The sequence below is a fragment of the Trichosurus vulpecula genome, chromosome 9 (genome assembly GCF_011100635.1).
Source record: "Trichosurus vulpecula isolate mTriVul1 chromosome 9, mTriVul1.pri, whole genome shotgun sequence".
In the NCBI taxonomy this organism is placed as follows: Eukaryota; Metazoa; Chordata; class Mammalia; order Diprotodontia; family Phalangeridae; genus Trichosurus; species Trichosurus vulpecula.
In genome coordinates, this window is record NC_050581.1 from 135,760,106 (window position 1) to 135,777,927 (window position 17,822).

Genomic DNA, 17,822 nt, shown 5'->3' on the forward strand with positions numbered 1-17,822 from the left:
CTTTCATCTGGACCTTCTAAGTTGTCTTGGGTTGGAATTTTTTTTTTTTGATATGTCTCTTTGTGGGTTCTGCTGCTCTAGAATTTGTTTAGAGTCAATATTTAAAGGTATTTGCAGGGCTTTGTAGGAGAGCTCAGGTGAGTTCCTGCCTTTACTCTCATTTTGATCCAGTTACTACTAAGGTAGTTTTAAAGAAAGGTTGTGGCTAAGTTGTGTATGATGGGGTGATTCTAAAACAAAAAAAAACTAGGTAGGAAAAGGTAAAAAGGATCAATTAGCCCTGCTCCCCGCCCCCCCCAGCTGCTTCGCCTGCCGCGGTCGGGTCCGCGGCCTTCGCTGCGCGGCTTTGCTGCTGCCGCCGCCACCCCTGGGAGCAACATCTCCCTCTCCCTCCCCAGCCCCGGCCCGGTAGCTGACATAAAGATGAGCAGCTCAGAGGAAGTATCATGGATCTCATGGTTCTGTGGGCTTCGTGGCAATGAGTTCTTCTGCGAGGTGGATGAAGACTATATCCAAGACAAGTTCAACCTGACAGGGCTCATTGATGCTGTATGGACTGATTCATGCCCGCTACATCCTTACGAACCATGGCATCGCCCAGATGTTGGAAAAATACCAGCAGGGAGACTTTGGCTACTGTCCCAGTGTATATTGTGAAAACCAGCCCATGTTGCCCATTGGACTGTCAGACATACCGGGTGAGGCCATGGTGAAGCTGTACTGCCCCAAGTGCATGGATGTTTACAACCCCAAGTCGTCCAGGCACCACCACACAGATGGTGCTTACTTTGGCACTGGCTTTCCTCACATGCTCTTCATGGGGCATCCTGAGTATAGGCCCAAACGGCCTGCCAACCAATTTGTGCCCAGGCTGTATGGCTTCAAGATCCACCCTATGGCCTACCAACTGCAACTTCAGGCAGCCAGCAACTTCAAGAGCCCTGTCAAGACCATCCGCTGACTTGTCTCCTCCCCTCCCCCCAACACCTCAAGATGTGACACCGTTCCCCCTCTCCCCAGTACACACACACACACACACACACACACACACACCCCTTTCCAGAACCCCTAATGGTTTTTAGTTTAAATTAAGAAGAAGTCATTATTGTGGTGGTGTGGTGGGAGTATGAAACAAAGTGGGGGAAAAGGCAAAAAAAAAGGATCAATTATCTCATAAAAACAGGGTACAAAGGGAAGAATTAATATAGAGGAAAAGGTTGGACTGGCAGGCTGGTAATGTTGGAATCTTACTCTCACCTGGGTTGAAGTGTTAGCAAAGTGTACATCTGAAAAGATTGAGAAGTCTTCTGAATTTCTAGAGAGATGAGCAAATTGAGAGATAAGGTGGAAGAGAAACTTTTAAAAACCTGCATAGAACAATGTTAGGATGGTTTCAGGAGAAGATAAGGGAGGGAATTTTAGAGAGGTGAGTAAAATAAGGAATAAGAGAATAAGGGGAAAATATTACACAACAGGAACAGGGTAAATAGAGAGGCTGCCAGGTCCCTCCAAACACCTATAAAATGGCTCTGAACAAATTCTAGAACTTCAGAACCCACAAAACAGCAGAGGGAAGCAGGGCTCCAGCCCAGGACAGCCTGGATGGTCCCGGGGTAAGGTCTATCTCCCAGAGCTGGGAGCAGGGGGAGCAGGGCCCAGCGTGGGCTGCACTGGGACCAGCCAGACTGGCAGCCAGGCAGAACAGGCCCTAGCATCCTGAATCAGTGAGATGTGGTAGTTATTAGACTTCTCAACACACAAACACCAAAGACAACAAAGAAGGTTACTGGGAAAAGCTGAGAGGACAGAGTGAAGAGAGTTGAACTGTTTTGTTTACACTCCTACATGGAAAGATGATGAGTATAATTCATGAGACCTCAGTATTAGGGTAGCTGAAGGAAATATACATAGAGAGACAGAGGGCACATATGTGAATATGAAGGGATGATATCTAAAAAAATCAAATTAAAAGATAAGAGAGGAATATATTGAGAGAGGGAGAAATGGAGAGATAGAATGGGGTAAATTATCTCACATAAAAGTGTCAAGAAGAAGCAGTTCTGTAGGAAGGGATGAGGGGGCAGGTGATGGGGAATGAGTAAATCTTGCTCTCATCAGATTTGACCTGAGGAGGGAATAACATACACATTTAATTGGGTATCTTACCCCACAGGAAAATAGGCAGAAGGGGATAAAAAGTGGGGGGGTGATAGAAGGGAGGGCAGATAGGGAGAGGAGGTAATCAAAAACAAACACTTTCAAAAAGGGACAGGTTCAAGGGAGAAAATTGAATAAAGGGGGATAGGATAAGAAGGAGCAAAGTATAGCTCATCTTTCACAACACAAGTGTTGTGGAAGGGTTTTACATAATGATACGTATGTGGCCTATATGGAATTGCTTGTCTTCTTAGGGAGGGTGGGTGGGGAGGAAAGAGGGGAGAGAATTTGGAACTCAAAGTTTTAAAAACAGATGTTCAAAAAAAAGGTTTTTGCATGCAACTAGGAAATAAGATATACAGACAATGGGGCATAGAAATCTATCTTGCCCTACAAGAAAGTAAGGGAAAAGGGAATGGGGGGGAGTGGGGTGACCAAAGGGAGGGCTGACTGGGGAACGGGGCAACCAGAATATATGCCATCTTGGAGTGGGGGGAGGGTAGAAATGGGGACAAAATTTGTAATTCAAATTCTTGTGAAAATCAATGCTGAAAACTAAAAATATTAAATATATAAATGTTTCAAAAAGAAAGAAAGAAAGTAATATAATTTTACATCTACCAAATTGGCTAAAATGATGAAAAGGGAAAGTTACAAATGTTGGAGATGATGTGGTAATATTGGGATACTTTCATTGTTTGTGGAATTTTAAAATGATCCAACCTTTTTGGAGAGCAACCTGGAATTATGCCCAAATAGCTATTAAACTGCCTATTCGCTTTGACTGAATAATACCAGTACTTGGTGTATTTTCAAAGATGATTAGGAAAAAAAGGTGAAGAATCTATATGTTCTAACATATTTATAGTAGTTCTTTTGTGGTGGCAAAGAACTGGAAATTGTAGATATGCTTATGAATTGGGAATTTCTGAATAAGTTGTGGTATACGATTGTGATGGAATACTACTATGTTATAAGAAATGAGAAGCTAATTTATTTGAGAAAAAAATGGAAAGACTTGAATGATGTAATAAGGAGCAAAATGAGTAGAACCAAGAGAACATTGCATACAGTAACAGCATTTTTTAAAGAACAGCTTTTAGTGAATAACTTATTTTGTCTATTATAAATACCCAAATTAACTATAAGGTGAATATGAATAATGACCCTATCTGCCTCCGGAGAAAGACTGATAAAAGTATGTATAGAATAATTTTACATGTTTATGTGTAGGTACGTGTGTGTGTGTGTGTTTGTGTACGTGGCATCCACATGGTGTCTAACCTCTGCTTTCTAAAGCAGAAAAGAGAAAGGACATCTAGCTTTGGTTTACAATTAAAGCAGAAAAGCTGTTGTCCCTTTCTATTCTCACAAAATATAGCTGAGAAACCACTAAATAGAATTAGCTTCACCCTGATAGGCCTGACATTTTAACAAAGTGCTGAAACAAAGTTCTCCTGCTGGGAAACATCAATTAATTTGAGTACAAGCATTTAGAGGACCCCCCCCACACCCCAACCCCCAAACTCACACAACCTTGTGTCATATTTGGCTTCTCTACCTCCTTTAGGTATTTAGAAGGCTGGTGGATCTTAAGAACTACATTATTCAAGAATTTAAAAAAAGCATCAATAACACCCCCTTGATTCACTATATCTTTCCACAAATCCTAATAATGCTTTACATGTAGATAGATAAAGCCTCTGTCTTTCTGTCTCTATCTTTCTAAAACATATCATCTAATTATCTATTGATCTATTAACTATCTACCTACTTATCTGTCTATCTACTCATTACCTATCAATATTTCCCTAATGATCATAATGCCTTATATGTCATGGCACTCTTCAGATTTCAAAGTGCTTTCATTTTCATTACGTTATTCTGTGGCCTATATGTTTACAATGCAATTCTTATTCCTTTCTCACTGGTGAAAAGCTTGAAATTTTGGGAGATTACATGACGTAAGGCAAAGACACAGGTCACACAGGTAGGAAGTAGAATCAATTTTATCTTATTTTTTTATCTTCTCTTTCACTCTTCCCTCTCCTTCACCTTTCATACTCACTCATATTACTGAGTCCTGTCTAATCATCTTCTGCCACATCTCTGACATCAGTCTCACCTGTATTTCTACTGCTCCCATCTTAGTTCAGTTCAGTATTTGCTCCCATCTGAGAAATTTTGGTAGCCTCCTAACAACTGTCATAGTCTCTATTTTCTCTCTACTATAATTCCTACTATAGACCATTGACAGACTAACTTCCCTTTGGCATAGATCTAGTTACCCCTCTCCTTCTTAAAAATATAATGTTGTTCTTTAGTGGCTACTTAATAAACTTGAAACCATTTTTACTTGAAGTCAATGTCCTTCATCATTAGTACTAGACTACCCTTCTAACCATATAATGTTCCCTTTGTATTTATATCCAGTAAAAAAGAGACTATTCTCTCTATTCTGAACATATCCTGTGCTTTTGCACCTTTAGACCTTTACTCACACTATTCTTCATGCCTAGAATAGTCTCTCTGCTTTGAGTTATCTATTAAAATCTTATCACCTTCAATTCAGGGATTATGAAACTTTTCAGAATAAGAGGTTGAAATGTGTAAAATTAAATATACATATATTACATTTGAAGATACCTTGGTGAAAATTAAGCTATGTTTTTGCCCCCATTCAAATTCACAGTCACCATGAAATATACGCACAGGCTTCTTTAGGGGTTAAGAAAACTTGATTAAAAATTCAATCAAGCAACGAGCTCTTATTAGGGAGCTAAAGAGCACAGTGGACAAAGTGATGGGTTTGGTATCAGAATTATCTGAATTTTAATCCAACCTCAAATACTTATTAGCTATGTGATGGTGGATAAGTCAATTTTCTTATTTAATAATAATGCCTACCTCATAGGGTTGTTATGATTTATCTGGTGAATACTTTACTCATTCACATCATCTTATAAAGTTCTTTGCAAATCCGAACATCCTATATAAATGCTTGCAGCTATTATTATTAGGCATCTATTATGTGCCAGGGGCTGTACTAGCTGTTAGCAATACAAATTCTACCTCTTCCATCAAGTCTTCCCTAAGTCCTGATGCAGATAACATCTCCCTATCTCTTTCCTCTTCTCCTCTTGTCACAAAGTAGTCTGTTTGCCGCTTTCTAATATACTTAAAATTTGTTTTTGTGGCATTAGTTGTTTGTGTGCATGTCCTTTCAGTAAAGTCCATCTCTGATCCCAAATAGAAATGACTCTGCATTCTTGAAGATTCAATGTCATTGATATAGAAGCTCTGGAAGTTGTTTCCAAGCTGGAAAAGGATTGAAGTACAGGTCTGTCTTCAGAAAATTTGTCTAGCTACATTTGCTCAAGAACGAGCATCACCAGGTTGACACTGTGGCTTTCAACAGTTAACTACAGACTGTGTGTGTGTGTGTGTGTGTGTGTGTGTGTGTGTGTGATCACATATATACATGCATATACACATGTGAATATGTAGGTACATATATATATGTGTATATAGGAATGTATATATACATAGAGACTGTATATATGCAGAGAGAGAAAGAGAGAGAGAGAGAGAGAGAGAGAGAGAGAGAACAAAAACGTTCCAGAACATTCTGTCTGGGTTACTGTGAGAGAATGAACAGGTCAAAAGACCAGGAAGAGAGGATTAAGGGGTTAAATGACTTGCCCAGGTTCATGTAGTAAGTGTCTGAAGCTAGATCTGAACTCAAGAAGATGAGTCTTCCAGACTCCAGACCTGATACTCTATTCACTCTACCACCTAGTCAAAAGACAGTATAAGGTTTCACATTGTGTTTTGGCTAGACTTTCAATTCTCCCCAATAGTGTAGCACATTTCACTTCCATTTAGCTTAATATAGTAAACATTTATTAAAATCCTACTATACCAAGATAATGACTAGATGCAAATGTAACAAGAAATAAGGCTCCTACCTCCAAGGACTATACACTATGATAAACGTTATTATGACAAAAACATGAGTAAATGGAAATCAAGGAAGCACATAATATTAGTCAAGGGGGAAAAAAAGACAAAGGAAATTTGAAGAAATTTGGAAATCTGAGAGACAGAGAGAGAGAGAGAGAGAGAGAGAGAGAGAGAGAGAGAGAGAGATCAGGATTTAGAGGTGAAAGAGCATTTAGAGTTTATCTAGTTCATTCACCCCTTTCTATGGAAAAGGACACTGAGGTTCAGAGACTTGACAAAGGTAATAGGTAATAAGTGAGAGGGAGAGCCAGAGTATTTTAGGGAAGGGTCTGGCCCTGATGCTGAAAAAAGACTGTGTTCTCTGTTTGCAGATATCCTAGACCAATATATGACAGTGGAAGAAGGAAGTGTATAGGAAAATATCTGTCCAATTTTCCTTGAATAGAAAATAATAAGGTCAACTTTCCCATTTACTATTTAAGTGTACCTTTTTATGAAGACATGTGAATTTAGGGTTTATCTTATCACCATTGTGGATAGCATGGAGGAATGGGTCTTTGTTATGACTGACTGATTCTGCTTGTAGAAAGGATTGAGAATTTTGTAATAATATTGATAGTACAATTAAAATATTTTAAGGTTAAGCAAGTTGCTTTCTTATGACTTACCTATACTATGATGTTGGATCTTGGAGGTACAAATATTTTGATTATGTCTGTTTTACAGATGGGAAAACTAACTCAGAGAGGCAAAGTAAGTTTCCCAAGGTCATGTGGCTATTGCATACTTTAAGGAGATAAGCAGAGAGGAAGGAATAAAAATAATTGTTTTAGAACTTATTTTCTAATTTTTTCCAATAAGGTTTATTCTCATTAAGGTCAATATGTCTGTGATTTTGTTTAATATGGGAATCCCCTCTTTCAACAAATATTCTAACCATCTGCCAGAAATAGCTCACAATATGAGGCTTGAGGTAAATTAGAATGTGACTTCTAAAGTCAGAACTGGGGATTTGGGAGCATTAGTACAGTATGTCATCCATCAGTGAGAGACAGAAACTCAGTGTGTCACCCTCACTTTCCTCTCCCACCCCCATTCTAGGCATCAGTTAATATAAAGAAATATTACCATAGTTTTTTTCTGAGTTAAAGCTCTGATTAGAGGTGGAGACAAAATGACAGCTGGAAAGCAGGGACTTGCTTAAGCCCTCCCTTAGGTCCCTCCAAACACCTGTACAAAATGGTTCTGAACAAATTCTAGAGCTGCAGAACCCATGAAATAGCAGAGGGAAGCAGGGCTCCAGCCCAGGACAGCCTGGATGGTCTCTGGGAGGGGTCTATCACATGGAGCTGGGAGCGGAGTGGAGCACAGTCCAGCATGGGCCATGCCAGGATCAACCAGACTGGGAGCCAGGCAGAACAGGCCGTAGGGACCGGAATCATTGGGTTATGGCAGTTACCAGACTTCTCAAACTACAAAGGCCAAAGGCAACAGAGCAGGTTAGTGGAAAAACTGCTGAGTGAGAGGAGTGCATTGTCAGCCCCAGCCCTGGGGTCAGCGGAGGTGGTGCTGCTCTGCAGCTGCTTCCAGAGTTCTAGCTGCTGTGGCTTCTGGCCCCAGGCCCACCTGGTATGAGGAATTAAGTGGCAGATCAGAGCAGGGGTGCAGACCCTGCTTAGATCTGAGTAGTGGTCTTGGTTGGCAGTTCTTGGGGGAGGAGGAGCGCTGGTGTGGCAGAGCTTGCTGTGTAGAAATAGTTCTGAAAACAACAGCACAGCCCCTCAAGCTTGGAACAAAGTACTCTCTACTCTACAAGCCGTCATACCCTGACAAAAAACTTAAGGGTCAAGTAGTTGGCTGGGAACATGAACAGGCAATGAAAACACACTCAGATTCAGACTCGGACTTTAGAATCTGTTTTTGGTGACAAAGAATATCAAAATATACAGGCAGAAGAAATCAACAAAGTCAAAGAGCCTGCATCAAAAGCCTCAAAGAAAAATATGAATTTGTCTCAGGCCATGGAAGAGCTCAAAAAGGATTTGGAAAAGCAAATAAGAGCAGAGGAAAAATTGGGAAGAGAAATGAGAGTGATGTAAGAAAATCATGAAAAACATGTCAATGACTCGCTAAAGGAAACCCAAAAAATACTGAAGAAAACAACACCTTAAAAATAGACTAACTCAAATGGCAAAAGAGCTCCAAAGACCTCCAAAAAGCCAATGAGGAAAAGAATGACTTGGCAGGCAGATTTAGCGAAATGGAAAAGGAGATCCAAAAGATCACTGAAGAAAATACCATTTTAAAAATTAGACTGGAGCAAGTGCAAGCTAGTGACTTTATGAGAAATCAAGATATTATGAAACAGAACCAAAGGAATGAAAAAACATGGGAGATAATGTGAAATATCTCATTGGAAAAACCACCAACCTGGAAAATAGATCCAGGAGAGATAATTTAAAAATTATTGGACTGTCTGAAAGCCATCCTCAAAAAAAGAGCCCAGACATCAACTTTCAAGAAAATATCAAGGAAAATTGCCCTGATATTCTAAAGCCAGAGGTCAAAATAGAAATTGAAAGAATCCACCAATGGCCTCTTGAAAAAAGATCCCAAAAAGATAACTCCTAGGAATATGGTTGCCAAATTCCAGGGTTCCCACGTCAAGGAGAAAATACTGCAAACAGCAAGAAAGAAACAATTTGAGTATTGTGGAAACACAATGAGGATAACACAAGATGTAGCAGCTTCTACATTAAGGGACCAAAGGGCTTGGATGATATTATTCCGGAGGTCAAAGGAGCTAACATTAAAAACAAGAATCATCTACCCAGGCAAACTGAGTATAACACGCCAAAGCAAAATACGGATTTTCAATAAAATAGAGGATTTTCAACATTTCTCAGTGAAAAGACCAGAGTTGAATACAAAATTTGATTTTCAAACAAAAGAATCAAGAGAAGCATGAAAGGGAAACAAGAAAGAGAAATCACAAGGGGCTTACTAAAGTGGAACTGTTTTGCTTACATTCCTACATGGAAAGATGATGTGTGTAAATCATGAGAACTTTCTCAATATTAGGGTAGTTGAAAGGAATATACATATATATGGTCACAGGGCACCGGGTGAGTTGAATATGAAGGAATGATATAAAAAAGTAAAATAAAATTGAGGGGTGAGAGAGGAATATATAGAGAGAGGGGAAAATGGAGAAATAGAATGGGGTAAATTATCTCGCATAAAAATGGCAAGAAAAAGCAGTTCTGTTGGAAGGGAAGAGGGGGCAGGTGAGGGGGGAATGAGTGAATCTTGTTCTCATCGGATTTGACTTGAGGAGGGAATAACATACACACTCAATTGGGTTCCTTACCCCACAGGAAAATAGGCAGAAGGGGATAAAAAAAGGGGGGGGTGATAGAAGGGAGGGTAGACATGGGGCAGAGGTAATCAAAAGTGAACACTTTTGAAAAGGGACAGGGTCAAGGGAGAAAATTGAATAAATGGGACAGGATAGGATGGAGGGAAATATAGTTAATCTTTCACAGCATGAGTATTGTCAAAGTGTTTTACATAATGATACATGTGTGGCCTATGTAGAATTGCTTGCTTTCTTAGGGAGGGTGGTTGGAGAGAATTTGGAACTCAAATTTTTAAAAGCAGATGCTCAAAAAAGTAGTTTTTGCATGCAACTGGGAAATAAGATATACAGGCAATGGGGCATAGAAATCTATCTTGCCCTACAAGAAAGTAAGGGGAAAGGGGATGGGGGAGGAGTGGGGTGACAGAAGGGAGGGCTGACTGGGAAATGGGGCAATCAGAATATATACCATCTTATAGTGGGTGGGAAGGTAGATACGGGGAGAAAACTTGTAATTCATTGTGGAAATCAATGCTGAAAACTAAAAAAATATATATTAAATAATAAAATATGGAATACAAAAAAAACTCTGATTATTTGTATGGATTTCACGTCTAGTAAATATCAGAAGCTGGATTTCAACTCACATCTTCCTGCCTCAGGTTCCAACAGTATCCACATGCTACAGTGCTCTTTTCTTTTACTGTAAGGTAAATTAAAAAATAGATAATGTTAATAGAAGATAGCCTTAATAATGTAAATTACAATGGCTGCTAAAAGTGTTTCTTTTATCATAAAAATATGAACAACTGATAACTTGTTCAGGGTTGACCTATTTTTCAGTTGTCTACAAGGGCAATAAGAGGGCACTTCCTTATCTTTACTTGCACATAAAAATCATGACATGTATTATAAAGTTATATGCTGAAAAAAATACCAACCTGCTGAAAAATTATAGCTATAACACTCTTAAACAGGATAACAAAACTCCACGATGTTATTGTATTCTTATGAAAAGGCTTTGAAAGGTAATACTGAAGGGGTTTCATGATAAGAACTGATATGTTGGCAGAGGAGCTGTCTTGTAAGCATATTATTGATTTGTGCAAGCTATCAAATGACCATGCCTTATTTTTCAATCTCTGAACATTTTCAGACCCACTTTGCTTTTATCTGTAAAATTTACATGTATATTTGCTAGGGTAATTCAAATTATTAAGCATCCTACTATCGAATCATCCACTGAAGGGTTTCTTGGAGAGACATGGTTTTTCACAGTTCCTTATCCTTTAGATAAACACTAGGCTGATCTTCAGGCTTTGTCCTCAAAAGATACCCTGTGAAAGGTTCACAGTAAGGATAGCATTTACAAATGATATCATATAAGCTTTTCCTCCTTTGGTCTCACTCTAACATCAAAAACATTATTAGAAGGATACTTGCTATTCACAATAGCACTTTTGGCCCTGAACTAGTCTGAATCACAATACATTTCAAAAGCTCAGAGACACTATAAAATGTTTAGAGTCACATATTCTCTATAGTGTCATTTTACAAATAACACCAATACCTTCATCAGAAACGTATAACAATACCAATAACAACAGCAACAAGAAGTGTGTCCATGATACTTTGGGCTTGTAAAGCACTTTATATATATATTTCATGTCGTCCTCACAACTATGTGATGTAAGTGATATTGCATGTTATGATGAGGAAAGCAGCTTAGTGATTTTTCCAAGATCTTATGGCTAGTAAGTGTTTGATGAAGGATTCTAACTCAAATCTTACTGCCTTCAGACCTAATACTATTTCTAATCCTCCTAGGAATTTCAATTTACAACATACATTTACTCGTCTGAACACAGCCATACTCGCAGCCCATAGCTATACACCTCCAACAGGGGCTAGAATCCCCTACTATTTTGGTACTCAGGCAACCAGGAAGGCCTACAAACAAATGGAGTCAGCCCCCTTAGCCTCAAATCTAAAAGAGTCTACAGTAAAAACCTCTTTAGGAAAAGAACAAGCCTTACCTTCCTTGGGTGGGGCCTTAGCAAAAGCTAATTCAACTTGCACAGCAGGTCCCTATGAAACATTACTCCTCCAGAAGATCAGGAAAAGTCATCTAGGAAGGGTGCTGTATGGGGTCCATGTTCTAGCTGTCCATATGCTAGCTTTAGATTTGAAGTAATTATTCCTTTATTGTTTCTATGTTGCTGAAATAATACAAATGTTTAGTACACTCTAAATGTGAAGGCTTAGAAGGAACCTATGTAGAGATCTTCATTCCCACCTTCATTCAGATCTTGGACTGAGTCCATTTCAAAACCTCTGTTACATGTAGTGATCTAGTATCAGTTTCAACATTAGTAATGGGAAACTTAGTGCCTACTAGTCAGAGTACTGTATATTGGTAACTGTTGGATAGCTTTTCCTGATGTTGAGTTGAAGTCCACTTTCCTATTAACTTTCACCCACTGTTGAAGTTTCTGCCCTCAGGGACCTGGCAAAACAAGTTCCATTTTCAAACTGGCAATCCATCAGATATTGGAATACTATTATGACTTGACTAAATCTTTTCTTCTCTCAGCCATGCACTTTTATATCATTTACCCTGTCCTTCTATTGCATAAATAGAGGGGATTTCCACACTTAGGTTAATCTCATCAGGATACACTTCAGTTTGTCAGTATTATTCCTTCTTAAATGTGACATCCTCAACTGTACACAGCAAGAAGTTGTTGTTACGTAGTCGTTTAATCATTTTAGTTGTGTCCAACAGGTCATGACCCTATTTGGGATTTTCTTGGCAGAGATACTGGAGTGGTTTGACATTTCCTTCTCCAGCTGATTTTGCAGAGGAGGAAACTGAGGCAAACAGGGTTAAGTGACTTGCCCAGAGTCACAGAGCTAGTAAATGTCAGAGGCCAGATTTAAACTTGGGTCTTCCTGACTCCAGGCCCAGTGGTCTATCCACTGCACTATCTAGCTCCCCTTCTGTTACATTATCTGGGTTTAATAACCCAAGAGATTATTTAGATATTTATATGAAGGATATAGGGATAGTAATATCATAGTATATAGGTTGGGGGTGCTTATAAAACTGTGAAAGATAACAGAAAATCAATGAACTACTGAAAATTGAATTTCTTCTGAATAGATAACAGATTTAAAGATTATATGGAAAATAAGATTGTGATATTCTTTTCACAAATGTGATGTCCTTTTGATAAAATATGTACAAAACCCCTAGTTCGCTTCAAAGGCAACTAAATTGATTTTATTTAGCATTTTTAAATGCCTGCTGTGTGCTCAGCAGTGCAAAAGGCACCATTAACTGCAAAATGGCTGATCATATGACTTATTACCATTAAATTATAACTATGAAGCCTGTATATAAGTAATGAGACATAGTGTATTGTGTAGGATATAAGAACCAGTATCATTTTATTAGAGCAAGGATTCCTAACCAGGTTTTTTTAATCAAGCATTTGTTTTAATCTGATGGAGTCTATTGGTCCCTTCTCAGAACAATGTTCAGACTTACTGACATTTATAATTGGAGGAAATGCTAAATTTCAGCTAAAACTAATTTAAAAATAAATATGTATTTTTCCTGTCCAAAATCATTGATATCCTGAAGTTACAGACCTGAGGTTAAGAAGCCTTAATTTAGTAAAATCCTGGAACAGTGGATAGAATACTGGATTAGAATAGATTTCAAGTCTTATCCCCAGAGTGACAAATTTGTAAGTGATTTAACTAGATGGAGTCTTGATTTGCTCATCTGTAGAAGGAGAAGAGTAACTTTTACATCTACCTTGTAGACAAAGTTGTGGTAGTAAATGTTTAACAAATGGTATGTGCATGTGTGTGTATACATATACATACATACATTTATATAAATACACACATATATCCATGTGAAATACATTTAAATTTAAATCTTCATTACTAACATTTTCTACATAATTATCTTCATTACAGATAATTAAAAAACAATAAATCAAACACTGATTTTTAGTGTTTGCTCATTTCTGAGGTGTCAATACACTGAAAATGGCACAATTGGTACCCTGGTTCAAGCTAGCTCCATCACTCACTACACCAGAGGTTTTGCAAAATTCAAATGAGAATATTTCAATATCGTGTCTTAAAAATAACTTAAAGTATTCTATAAATGTTACAATCACAGTCATTTTTTGTATTAGTAATAGTTTCAGTCATAGTTGCAGTAGTAGTAATAATGATCTAAAATTAGAAAAAGACCTTAGAGTTCATGGCAGAAAGATACTGAGGCTAAAGAGAACCAATAATTTATGAAAGCTAGTAACAAAGTAAGGAATGTAAATCAAGTGAGTTTAATGTTATTCTCACTATATACATTTCCCATAACGGTATGTGGCTGTAGATGTTTGGGTTTATGTAATAAAGAGAAAATCATACACCAAGAGTTAATTAATCTAATGAGGTTGACTTTACCACTGAGATTATATTAAGACCTCTGTGAAAGCAAATAGCTGAAAGGCAAATATATATGGAAGGGATAGGATAAAAGACCCTAGGGAAGGAAAGGATATAACATTATCTACCCAGAAGCAGATCCTACAGGATGCCCATCTGCATTATCTACAGGCAGCTAGGTGATGCAATGGATTGAGTGATGGGCCTGCAGTGATGAAGTCCTGATTTTAAAACCAGCCTCACACATTTATTAGCTATGTGGCCCTGAAAAAGTCACTTATCCTCTGTCTGATGGTTTCCTCATCTTCCAAATGTAAATAATAATAGTATGTACCTCCCAAAGAAGTTGTGAGAATAAAAGGTGTTAATGTTGTACAATACTTTGCAAACCTTAACACACCATATAAGAGGAGATGGAGGCGGGAAGAAAATAAACAATTATATGATACCAGGCACTGTGCTAAGCAATTTTGGAAAATATCTCATCTGATCCTCATGACAACCCTGAGAGGTTGTTGTATTTGCCTGTTACTATCAGTATTCCCATTTTTTATTCCACCCGCCACTTCTATGAAGAAACTTATGGCCATGGTTGTGGAAAATTGTATATATTTTTTAGATTTCTTTTCAGTATATTGGTTAGTATGACTGAACTCTTTTTCTTCCCTTTTTGTGCTTTGTCACATAACCTTGATACCTGTGTGTGGGGCAGCAGAACAAAACTTACATCAGAAAATATAGGCAATGTAAAAACAAAATATAACCATAAAATTTTAAATAGTAGGAGGTGGAAAAGTGATATTTAAAAGAAGTTTCTATTTTATTGACAAAACTGCTGTTTGATGTTAGTAATCAAATGGATAGATACAATCAAAACAAAGTCACTTTAATGATGAGAAAAGGAACAAGAAGGGGACTGCCAGAGGAAGGCAAACTGGAAGATTTTGCAGATGAAGTTTAACTATCAAGACAACATCCCCTAGGATGGGGCTGAGACACTCCTCTAGGATATATTCAAGAGAGTATCATCAGACAACAGACACACTTTTCTCTTTTTGTCTAACAAAGAGGGACCTTGGATGCAAAGATAATGCTGGATTGGGATTTAAACCTATTCTCATTAATCCATAACTTTTCTCTGGTTAATCAGGATCCTCTATGTGAAGAATTACTCTGAATTAGAAATTAGTTGTATGCTGAAATTGCCTGTGAGATTAGACTAGAGAGATATTAAAACCACAAATACCAACAATTAAATGTGGGAGGAAGGGCAAGACAGAATGACCATGTAGAAATTTAAAATTGACTAATATTAGTGGTTTACATTTATACAGCACCTCATAGTTAACAAAGCACTTTTCTCAAAACTCCCCAAAAGTTATGTGAAGAAAATAGGCTTTGGTAATCCATTTTTTGCAAATGAGGAAAAAGGAGCTTCAGAAATGAACTAGACAGAGTCACTCATCTAAAGATTAACAAGGTGGGGACATGCCCATGCAGGATAGGGTTGAGGTGAACTCAATTCAAATGAACAGATGTTCACTAAGCTCCCGTCATGTACAAGTTGCTGCTCTAAACTCTAGGGCTTTGCACTCTACTGGCTGACTGAATAGATGCCCCTATGCTATCGTCTAAAACAGGAAAGGAAAAAAAAAAGATCTACATACTTCCCTGACTTATGATTAATTTATAGGCTATTTTTAATTTTTTTTGAGGGGGGGGGAAAGCAGGGCAATTGGGGTTAAGTGATTTGCTATAGGCTTTTAAAAATCTATTTTTTACTCTGTCTGTGATAAATACTTTTGAACTATATTTAAGAGAAAAAATGAAAACCTGGCATTTGATTAATCCTGACTTCCTGAATCTTTTTGAAACAGTAGGAAACTAGAAAACTTAGTAAACTTGCTGTTAAACTCAGAAAACTTCAACTTCTTAAGTTTTAGGTGGATTCTATTCCATATGCTACAGAGATTCCCAGTTACATGGCCAGTTCAAATCAACAAAGCCAAAAATGTATGAATCATTCTATTAGTACTGTGAGCATACTGATGAACGATAACATGATCTGCCTCAGTGGAGCTTACAATCCGGGGGACAATGGTTCCCGTATATAGAGCATTGTGGCCGGCCTCAAAGTCCAGGGAACTTGAGTTCAAGATGCACCTCTGCCATATACTTCCTGGGTGACCCTGGGTGAGACACTTACCATCTCTGTTGTCTAGGCAATTCTCCAAGACTGTAAATTACAGAATAGGTGATGATGTTTATTGGCAAAAGGAATTTTCTCACCCATAAGTTCTCTTTCACAATGAAGTCAGAGTTACAATAACTACCCATATTGCATAGTACTTTTCTTATTACAACCCTATGAGGCAGAATTATTTTCTCATGTTAGCAAAGAGATTTAGAGCATCATAGATTTTCTAGAGATTACATATATAACAAGTTCAAATATGGGGACCAAGAATATATCTTTGAAACCTAAGTATGCCATAATCAGTCTCTGAAAAATTTAAAGTAATATGGAGAGGTAATAGGAAAAGTAATGTCTTGAAGTGTAATTAATTCATTTCACAGATATTTATTACATACTTTATTAAACTATTTCTCTCACTTCCCCATAATACTTTCAGCTTTATACCACTTCTTAAGCAGCACAAAGTGGACCAAGAGACTAAGGTCTTTTGGTAATCAGAAAGTATGCTATTGGTAGTTTTTAATTCATTTTCACTGTTATTTTTCTATGTGAAGATCAGTCTCACATCAAATAAATCAGTGATAGACTGGGAAAACTAAAATAATAAGGTCTTGCAACGAATGAGTAAATCAGTCCAGATGTATCTATTGAGCATTTATAATGTATCAGGTATGCTCTTTGGCATTGGGAATGCAAAGGAAGGTAAAAACATGCTCCTGTCCACAAGGAGGTCACATTCTAATGGGGAAGATAGTATGAAATGAATGTATATAGAAAAAAAAAATGTATATGTATATATATGGTAGATAAGTAGATGATTGACATACATAGATATGTGTGTATATACATAAACACACATAATATATGCATATGTTACACACATAATATATGCATACATACATATATGTGAGAGAATGTAATCTCAGGGGAAGGTACTTGTATGAGGGTATCACTGACAAAGGCCTCTTTCAAAGTTTTTCTTGTAAAATTAGGTGTAACGTCTACATATATTCACTGAATCAGCAAATTGAAAGGAACCTCAGAAGTCGTACACTCTCTCTCATACATGAATAGCAAATCCCTCTACAACATCCATGACAAGTGATGTATGACATTTGAAACACTCTCAGGGATGGAGAGCTTATTCCATCCCAAGCTAGCCCATTCCACTTTTGTACAACTATTTCTTACAAGGCACCAAAATTTGCCTCCATGTTACTTTCACTCATTGGTAAGCATTTTATCTCCTGGAGTAAATAAGACAAGTCATTTATCTATTTATTTATATATTAATTCATCTATTATTTTCCCCACCTGATAGCCCTTTAGAGTCTACTATTTTAATATTTATTATTATTCCATTTTTCCCAATAGTACATCAAGACAATTTCTAGTATTCATTTTTACAAGAATTTGAGTTCAAGATTTTTCTGCCTCCCTCTCCCCTCTTCCGAAAATGGTAGGGACTTTGATATAAGTTATATATGTGCAATTATGTAAAACATATTTCCATATTAGTCATAGTTATGAAAAAAGAAATAGATCAAAAGGCAAAAAATTAAAAATAAAGTGAAAAAGTATGTTTCATTCTGCATTCAGAACCCATCAGTTCTTCATTTGGAAGTGGATAGCATTTTCCATTATGGGTCCTTTGTATTTCTCTTAGATCACTGTGTTGCA

At 37.5% G+C, this 17,822-nt stretch overlaps 1 pseudogene; it reads left to right on the forward strand.

The window, feature by feature from the left end:
• The first annotated feature begins 320 nt into the window (after nt 1–320).
• Nucleotides 321–1,037, forward strand: LOC118831872 (annotated as a pseudogene).
• The last annotated feature ends 16,785 nt before the right edge of the window (nt 1,038–17,822 follow it).